We start from the raw sequence: 10,066 nt of genomic DNA on the forward strand, positions 1-10,066 counted from the left end.
AACTTTTCCAAACTCCATCTCCATAAATGCATTAGTTGAGCGTGTTAATTTCATGAAGGTCATTTGAATCTTTCAGGGGGATAATAGCTCGGGAAAGGTACAGTCTCATTAATCTAGTATCTCCTTTGTATATGATTATACAAAGAAGATTCTCGAAATATTCTCCCGCCCTTTTAAAAATACCTCTTTTCTTTTCCTTGCTTATGACAAGGCCTCTTAGAAGCTTGAAACTGAAATATGCTTCCGTAGCCAAATGCTTGTTGCTTCATCGCCTTGCGCACACGCTGGCTTCTTATTGCAGGTGCCAGGGGAATGCATGCCAACTTCTCAACACACGGTATAACTGTTGGGGGCAGATTTTCCATTGAATCGAAGAGATTTAGGAGTGCATGTTCCACTGAGGTTTGAAAATGTCTTCCTGAATGCTGAGCTGGGTACAGTGGCTTAGAATTAGGGGGTAGCTCTGAGTGCTGAGCTGTACACACTTGTTTGTTGTTATAGGTGAATCCTGAGCCCTGGGCTGTACACACTGCCAAGTGATTGTAGGGTTGCTTGTGAGCACTGGGCTGCACACACTGGTTTGTCATGATAAGGCTGATCCTGAGGGCAGAGTTGCTACCCTGACTTATTTCAGGAGGGCTGCACCTGGGTAGGACTAGTGGATTTTAATAATAAATTATACAAAAAGTAATTGACCGTGAGAAACAAGCTGTCCTTCAGTTCTGCGCTGATTATTCTAATTGATGAGTGCCGTAGCTTCCCACACAGCCCAGGTTTTAACTTGGCTTCTCTCAGGTTTTTCAGTAAAACTGGGTCAGCAGTTAACATCCATTCTACTCCATCCTCTGCCTGTAGCCCCTATAACTGGCGGTGTATGTGGTGCCCAGCCCGAGAGGCCCCGATTCTGATTGGATGCCACCTAAATAAACAATCAGTCATTCTTTTTTCCTCATTGCCCCTCATGCCTTGCTGTAAATGCTGAAAGAGCTATGGGCCAGCCTCCTGTATAGCAGGGGAAGTTTGATCTGGTAAAATTTGCTCTTGCCGTTCCGCAGAAAAGAGAAAGCAGGTGCAGAGGTGAGCAAACTGCACCTTTGTCTGCCTCCTGTGCAGTGGCAGTTGAACTGCAGGGGGCTCAGGTGGGAAGCAAGCTTTCCTTTCTGGAAACGGGGTCCCATGTGAGTGCTGAAGAAGTGCACCTCAGGGAGGACTTGGGATGAAATGAAATGGTAGTTTGGCAAGCTCCAGCTGGAAGACAGGTGAGCTCAGAGGCATTCAGATCCTGTTTGGGGCCCATCTCTGCTACATAGGGATAAAGACATCATCAGTTAAGCATATTTGTTGGAGCTCAAACTGTGTGTAGCTCTGTTACACCAATACGATTCTCAATGCCATTGGTGCATGGGCACAGTAAGTAGGGGCGTGGGGAATGCTGCAACCTCAGGTTTCACACCTGGCTTTCCCATCCCCAGGGGCCAGCTTCTCTGTTGACTCCCCAGTCCCAAGTCCCAGCCTCCAAGCACCTCCTCTGAGGTCTTGCCAGCTCTGCCAGCTTCAGCATCCCCATGGTCCCACTGCCCACCAGCTCTGGAGTCCAAACCACCCACCCTGAAGGCTGTGCTGCTGCTTGGGGGCCCGTCACCAGCCCAGAGCTCTGCAACCATCTGCAGCTGTGGTTAGGTTGCCAGCTCTCCCAGACCAGACAGACCGGACTCCATTTGTGGTAATGTCCTCCAATCCATTCAGTCCTGGAGCACTGACAAACCTAGGTGTGACCCCAATGAGGAGCACAAACAGGAGTAAAGGGAGGCACAGCTCAGCACCCCCACCATAAAAATACTTGCAGTGCCACTGCATTTGTGATGGGGGTCACAAAGGCAGTCAGGTAGGCTGAAAGATGATAGATATCTATGCATACAAAGCTGGGAGGTAACCAACTCCCTCAATGGGCGGAACATCTTGTAATAGTCTGGGGAATGGGCTTTTTCTTTTCAGACTCCATTCATTAAGATACTTAATTTTACACTTAGCTTTAAGCATGTAAGTCATCTTGTAACGCACACACCTAGGTGTGGGTTGCCATCCCATGTCGTGCCACCTAGACCACTTACACAGACAAAGGTCTCTGAGCTCACCTTAGCTGAGAGCCAGCTGGCTTTTCGCTCAACTTGTAGAGGCTCCTGCGTGAAGTTCAAGTCCACCTGTGGGCAGTTACAGTCTCGTCAACTTCAATACTGGTGCCTAAAAGTAGGTTTGTGCTTAAGAGCTGTTCTGTTTGGCTCCTTTCCAAGGAGAGCTTGTGTTTTATTGGAGTGCTTTACAAAATTCGGATGTTACCCTCAGAAATGCGAGCTAAATCCAGCCTGATACGGTAATACACAGAATCTTTTCTTTCCTGCTCCATCCCCTCCAAGCCCACCAACCTTCTCTCAGTGAATTTTAATTCTAAATTCAGGTCGTATCAAATCTCCCTTTTAGGACCCAAATCGGTTTAGGCCACATTGCTTTAAAGACGTTTATTTCACTAATGATCTAAAAATCGCTGTCAACCCTAAAAAAAATATTAATAAAATAGAATAAAAAAACCTGCTGCGATGTGGCAGATAAGCTCACAAGCTACAGTGAGCAAAACCCAGACAGAGTCATGGCAGAATGCTTCCAAAATGGCTGCCTTCTGCTCTCTCATTTCTTTCTAATAACAGAGGTTGTACCAAAAGGGGAGGGAGAGAAAATAGGATCATTTGAGGCCAAAATCAATAAATTCTATTACAAATCTGCCCTTAGGAATAGGAGGCAGAGGTACTTAATGTGTCTGTCAGATAGTAAATGCACAAAATAATGACCAAAAAGATGGTAGTGTAATCCACTACTCACATGGGTGCCCCTTCTTGGGAGCACCAATGTGCTATAGATTAACTCTAAATTGTAGGCACAAATTACAGTACCTAAGGGACAAGTGTAAGAGCAAGAATGTAACTCTGTAGATAGCCACTCCTGGCACATTGCTACTTGTGAGAGCAATGCCCACTCCACTGTATCCAGCCACGGCCATATGGAGACACATTCATCCCCCCACCCCCAACCCCCCACTTCCCATTGTCATAGTCTGTCATTAACACATTAGGAGAAATAATAGTAGTTCAAACTGCCTAGAGTCAAGTTTACCATCTCGTAATTGTATCACAAATCTCCCAGTGTTTGCTGTTACATAAAGGCCCAGCTTCAGGAGTCCTGTGATTACATGAGAATCTCCATTTAGGGGTTGGTTAGTTGATTGGCTGGCTGGTTGGTTGGTTTGTGGATATTTGTATTGTCTTAAGTACATTTATAGCACAAAAGCTTGGAAACTTAATCAGAGCATACCCTAAAGGCTCAAGAACCTGAAGGGCAAAGAAACAGCACCCAAAATGTGTCATTTAAGAAACAGTATGTTGTTTTAGGCCTGAGTTGTGACTTTCTTAATCATTTGGAGTTGGCAATGCTGGAGACCCCAACTGAGATCAGGGACCAGTTGTGCTTGGCTGTGTACCAATACATAGTAAATGGTAGTTCCTGTCCATATGAGCTTATAGTCTAAACAGACAACACAGACAGAAGATGGTGAGAAAGGAAGTCTTGAAGTTCCTGAGAGTATACACATCACCCTACCAGGCCCACCCAGTAGATCTGCCAACTCTCATTTGTTTGGACAGACCCTCTCTCGCTGAAGTCACAGTCAGGTTTTGAAGTGCAGCATCTCCTTGTGCGGAAGGGTTTTGCTACCTGTTTCTATCTATGGAACATTTTAGCTGTGTCTACACGTGCACGCTACTTCGAAGTAGCAGCACTAACTTCGAAATAGCGCCCGTCGCGGCTACACGCATCAGGCGCTATTTCGAAGTTAACTTCGACGTTAGGCGGCGAGACATCGAAGTCGCTAACCTCATGAGGGGATCGGAATAGCGCCCTACTTTGACGTTCAACGTCGAAGTAGGGACCGTGTAGATGATCCGCGTCCTGCAACGTCGAAATTGTGGGGTCCTCCATGGCAGCCATCAGCTGGGGGGTTGAGAGACGCTGTCTATCCAGCCCGTGTGGGGCTCTATGGTCACCGTGTGCAGCAGCCCTTAGCCCAGGGCTTCTGGCTGCTTCTGCGGCAGCTGGGGATCCATGCTGCATGCCCAGGGTCTGCAACTCGTTGTCGGCTCTGTGTATCTTGTGCTGTTTAGTGCAAGTGTGTCTGGGAGGGGCCCTTTAAGGGAGCGGCTTGCTGTTGAGTCCGCCCTGTGACCCTGTCTGCAGCTGTGCCTGGCACCCTTATTTCGATGTGTGCTACTGTGGCATGTAGATGTTCCCTCACTGCACCTATTTCGATGTGGTGCTGCGCAACGTCGATGTTGAACATCGACGTTGGCAGCCCTGGAGGACGTGTAGACGTTATTCATCGAAATAGCCTATTTCGATGTCGCCACATCGAAATAGGCTACTTCGATGTAGGCTTCACGTGTAGACGTAGCCAAGATGTGTCACCAAGCCTTGGGCGTTTTGCAAATGCCCCTTGTTCAGACAGCCCTCGTGGAGCAGCCCGATCTGATCACCAGAAGTGATATTCCGCTCTGTGTAAAGCACCAGCACGTAGCCATCGTACCTCTTAAATCCCATATAAGACCAGTTTTAATTCATTGGAGCATAGGACTCACACTGGCCCCTGCACAGAGGTGAATTTCACCGTAGCTCAGCAGAGCAGCTACCTGGAGAAATGCCTGTGAATGGGGAACCTGGCGATTATGACAGTGTGGCTTCACTGTGGTGATTAATCATCAGCAAAGCACCATTTACCACCTTGTAGCTTCCTTTGCTGGGAATATTATTAATGCCAAAGACAAAGAAGGTTTGGTTACAGCAGGCCCGCCAGGAGAAATGCAATGAAACTATGCAAAGGTGAATGTAAATGGAGTAGCAAGACAAAACTCACTAACACCGAGACCATTTTGGTTGTGGAGTAATCTCCCCAGGGAAGTGAAGAAAAACCCCATCAGCAAAGCATTGACAAATGAACTGTCAGAATCATTCTTGCCCTGACTGACATACGAGGGGAAATACAGATGGTTGGGGGTGGTATCAGAACAGAGTTGACACTTTCAAACATTTGTTGGTCTGATTTGATATAGAAGCCACGAAATGCTTATGGTTGGAGGTGGGCAGAAATGTGGAGAGCAGACGGCAGAAAATTTAAGCTTCTGGTCAGAAAGCCAACCCCCATCCCACCCCAACCCCCACCCCGAAAATGGTATCCAGAAGAAATTTGAACAGTTTTTGTTTCTCTCGTGAAAGACTGAAACTGTTTGAGGCAAAAAAACACTACCTGCGTAAAACCCCAATATTGCCTATGGAAAAGAAGTTCTGATGGAAAACATTTTGACCAACTCTGTGTCTTCAGATAACGTCAGTGTAAAAAGGTTGTTATAAGGAGGAGGGTAATAAATTGTTCTTCTAAACCACAAAGGACAGGACAAGAAACAATGGGCTAAAATTGCAAGACAGACGAAGGATGCTGAGAAAGGAAGTCTTGCAAGAAAGAGTGAGACATTCCTTTCTGTACAGACTGTTTTCAATTATCGTATCTATCGTTTAGAGTTTGCCACCTAAACTGAAGAAAGTTGCACTGGCATGACCATGTTCAGAGGAGTAGCCCAGTTACTTTGAATCTTCAAAAACAACAAGAAGTCCCGTGGCACCTTATAGACTAACAGATATTTTGGAGGATAAGTTGTCATGGGCAAAGACCTGCTTCATCAGATGCATGAGCAGGGGGTTCCAGAGGAAGGTTTAAATATATGGGCTTATGAAAAGGAGGGCGTCCCAGTCAAGAGGAGGGCCAGAGTTGAAAAGGTCAGTTCAGTCACAGAGGATGTGGCCCATTATCAGAAGTTAATGTGTAGGTGTGAACATCAAGAGCAGAGAAACTGCTTTTGTAATTGGCCAGCCACTCCCAGTCTCTGTTCAATCCTTGGTTAATGGTGTGAAATTTGCAAATGAATTGCTGCTCTGCAGTTTCTCTTTGGAGTCTGGTTTTGAAGTTTTTTTGTGTAGGACGGCTACTTTTAAATCTGTTACTGAGTGTCCAGGGAGATTGAAGTGCTCTCCTACAGGTTTTTGTATGTTACCATTCCTGATTTGTGTCCATTTATTCTTTTACGTAGAGACTGTCCAGTTTGGCCTATGTATATTGCAGTGGGGTATTGCTGGCACATGATGGCATATATTATATTAGCAGACGTGCAGGGTAAAGAGTCCCTGATGGTGGGGTTGATGTGGTTAGGTCCTGTGATGATATCACTGGTGTAGATATGTGAGCAGAGTTGGCACCGAGGTTTGTTGCAGGGATTGGTTACAGGTTTAGAGTTACTGTGGTGTGGTCTAAAGTTGCTGGTGAGAATTTGTTTAAGGCTGGCGGGCTGTCTGTAGGCAAGGACTGGCCTGCCTCCCAAGGTCTGTGAGAGTGAAGGATCATTGTTCAGGATGGGTTGTAGATCACTGATGATATGCTAGAGAGGTTTTAGCTGGGGGCTCTATGCAATGGCAGCGGTGTTCCGTTGATTTCCTTGTTGGGCCTGTCTTGTAGCAGATGGCTTCTGGGTACACATCTTGCTCTGTCAATGTTTCTTCACTTCCTTAGGTGTGTAGTGTAGTTTGAGGAAAGCTTGGTAAAGGTCTCGTAGGTGTTTGTCTCTGTCTGAGGGAGTGGCACAAATGCAGTTGTACCTTAGTGCCTGGCTATAGACAGTGGATCATGTAGTGTGACCTGGATGGAACTGAAGGCATGTTGGTAAGCACAGCAGTCCATGGGTTTCCAGTATAGGATGGTGTTTATGTGACCATCACTTATTTGCACAGTAACATCCAGGAAAAGGATCTCTTGTGTGGACTGGTCCAGGCTGAGGTTGATGGTGGGGTGGAAACTGTTGAAATCACGGTAGAACTCTTCAAGAGATTCCTTCCCATGGGTCCAGATGATGATGATGTCATCAATGTAGCACAAGTAGAGGAGGGGCGCTCAGGGATGAGAGCTGAGGAAGCACTGTTCCAGATCAGCCATAAAAGTGTTGGCATCCTGTGGGGCCATGCAGGTGTCCATAGCGGTGCCACTGATTTGAAGGTATAAATTGTCCTCAAATCTGAAATAGTTGTGAGTGAGGACAAAGTCACAAATCTCTGCCACCATTTGTGCCTTGGTCTCATCAGGAATAATGTTCCTAACAACCTGAAGTCCATCTTCCTGGGGGATATTGGTGTAAGGGGCTTCTACATCCATGGTAGCCAGGATGGTGTTTTCAGGAAAGTCAACAGTGAATTGTAGTTTCTTAAGGAAGTCGGTGGTATCTCGAAGAAAGCTGGGAGTGCTGGTAGCATATCCAGACAATCCTGTAGTAAGAGTGCCAATGCCTGAGATGATGGGGCATCTGGGATTCCCAGGTTTATGGATCTTGGGTCAAACACAGATGAGCAAAGTAGTACTTGTATCAGTGCAGCTTCATTCAGCAAAGCCTAATGCTGGGCATTCAAAAAAGCCACAGATCAACCAAAATGTTTCCAAAAATTCCTTCCTTTTTATAATTCCAGCAATAACTAGAATTAAACATTCCCTCCCAGTGTGTCTGCAAGTGAGGCTTTGTATCAGCACATGACAGCCTGAAAATGAAATTTGATCAAGAAGGACTAATTCTCCTCTGTTTGTATTATCTAAGGTGCAGGTAAAAGCAGTAAAGAAATGTGTTTTCTTTTTTGGCCTATCATTTTTAACCCAACTGTCCTTTCAAATTACTAAGCACTTTATTATTTTAAAATAACTAATTTCTGTTTTGCGAGATGCAATTTCAATACCAATGGAAGCAAAATTCCATTTTCCTAATTATCGTGGTTATAGTAAGATTGGCACACAATATAAATGTGCTGATGGAAAACTACAATAATTAATTGCTGCATTCACTCAAAAATTACAATCAGTAATTACAGCGTCAAGGCTAAATTCCATTCAGAGATATTTGGAACTTGTTCCTTTTAAAAAGAGGGCAGCTACTCAGGAGCATTGCTGTGTTTGCATCTAAATGAGCCCAGGTAGGTTTCTGCAGCAGCCACATTGTTCATCTTGGGAGTGCTGGTACTACCCAAAGCAATATAAGAAACATTTTTGTTTTATTTTATGGACAGTTTGTCATTAACAAACAGTGTCCTTAAATGTTTCTATGTTAGATAGTACAGTTATTCCAAAGATAACTAATAGATATCAAAGCAGCTTCCCAGGTCTCACCCTCTTGTGATCCCATTGGCACTGATAACCTGAAGTAACTTCTTTCAGACTTGCTAGTACATTTCACTAGTGGACATCCTTTCTGAGATGGCTAACGCCAAGTGAGATTGGGCCAGGGCCTTGTGAAAGGTGGCTAATTCTACAAACTTTCAACAACAGCCACAAAGCCAATATATGGAGATGCACATCTCGTAGAGCTGGAAGGGACCTCAGGAGGTCATGGAGTCCAGTCCCCTGCCCTCTTAGCACAGCCAAGCACCATCCCGTTTTTTAAAATCTGTTTGTCCTAGATCCCTAAATGGCCCCCTCAAGGATTGAGCTCATACCCCTAGATTTAGCAGGCCAGTGCTCAAACCAGTGAGTTATCCCTCCCCCACAGCAGTAATGGCTCTCCTAGGGTATTTAGTCCCAGACAAGTGACTGAGGAAGATCATCCAAATTCTCATATGGACCACAATTTGTAATGCTGCCCGTGACTGGAGGCACTGGCTGCATGAATTGAACCCAGAGCCCATAGATCAAAACAACATAAGCGTCTCTTGCCTCATCTGAGGGATCAGCTCCATTCACTTGAGGGCAGAACCAAACTCGTAAACCTTTCCATATGATCCACGAACAAGAAGGGGTAAACATAAAAGTGGCGTAATCTGTGAATTTGCCACGGTGCTAGTTAGACCTTTAAATCCACAATCTCACAAATTAGCCTTTCCAGGCTATCGTAAAATCCAATGAAGCAACTTCTTTTTACTGGCAAAACAAAGCAGCAGAAATGTAGCACTTTAAAGACTGACAAAATGATTTATTCGGCGATGAGCTTTTGTGGGACAGACCCACTTCTTCAGAAGTCTGAAAAAATAAAAATGGACAAATCAAGTACATAGGATTGAAGCAGGGGAGTGAAAAGTGGGGGATGCCTCAGGCAAGACACTTAACATCCACCATCTCTCAGCCCCCTCCTTCAGTCCTATGTTCTTGATTTGTCAGTTTTTAATTGCAGTTTTGGGGACCTCTGTACTTATAGCTGTCAGTCTGTACTGGAAATGCGATTGATCTTATGAAGTGGGTCTGTCCCATGAAAGCTCATTCACCTAATAAATCATTTTGTTAGTCTTTAAAGTGCTAAATTTCAGCTGCTTTGTTTTGTTAGAATACAGACTACCACAGCTACCTCTCTGTTACTAGTCTTTTAACTGAGTACCGGAAGCATTCGCTCACCAGACTCACACTGGGGTCTTTCCAGGTCAGCTTTTAAAACAGCAAATCTCAGATCAAAACACTTGCTTATTCTTAATCAACCAACAATTAATTAATTCACCTAGAATCTATATCAATATATAATCAACAGTTCACAACACATAGACACAAGCAGAAGTTTATGAGAGACTCTTGCTTTGGTGATTCTCAATATCCTCTGTGACAGGGTCAGGCCAGAGGGCTACAGGAGAGTGGTGGAAGGGAAGTAGATAAGCTCCAACTTAAATAGGTCCCTTTTCCCAAAGTAAACAAACAAGGAGTAATCCAGAAAAAGCAGGAACTTGCCAGAATCAGGGCAGACAGGCCAATTAAGAAACCTGGAGTCAGTTGGATGGTTTCAAGTGAGAAAGGCAAATCAGGACACCTGGGCTACGTCTACACGTGAAGCCAACATCGAAATAGCTTATTTCGATGTAGCAACATCGAAATAGGCTATTTCGATGAATAACGTCTACACGTCCTCCAGGGCTGGCAACGTCGATGTTCAACTTCGACATTGCGCGGCACCACATCGAAATAGGC

The sequence above is a fragment of the Carettochelys insculpta genome, chromosome 5 (assembly GCF_033958435.1).
Source record: "Carettochelys insculpta isolate YL-2023 chromosome 5, ASM3395843v1, whole genome shotgun sequence".
In the NCBI taxonomy this organism is placed as follows: domain Eukaryota; kingdom Metazoa; phylum Chordata; order Testudines; family Carettochelyidae; genus Carettochelys; species Carettochelys insculpta.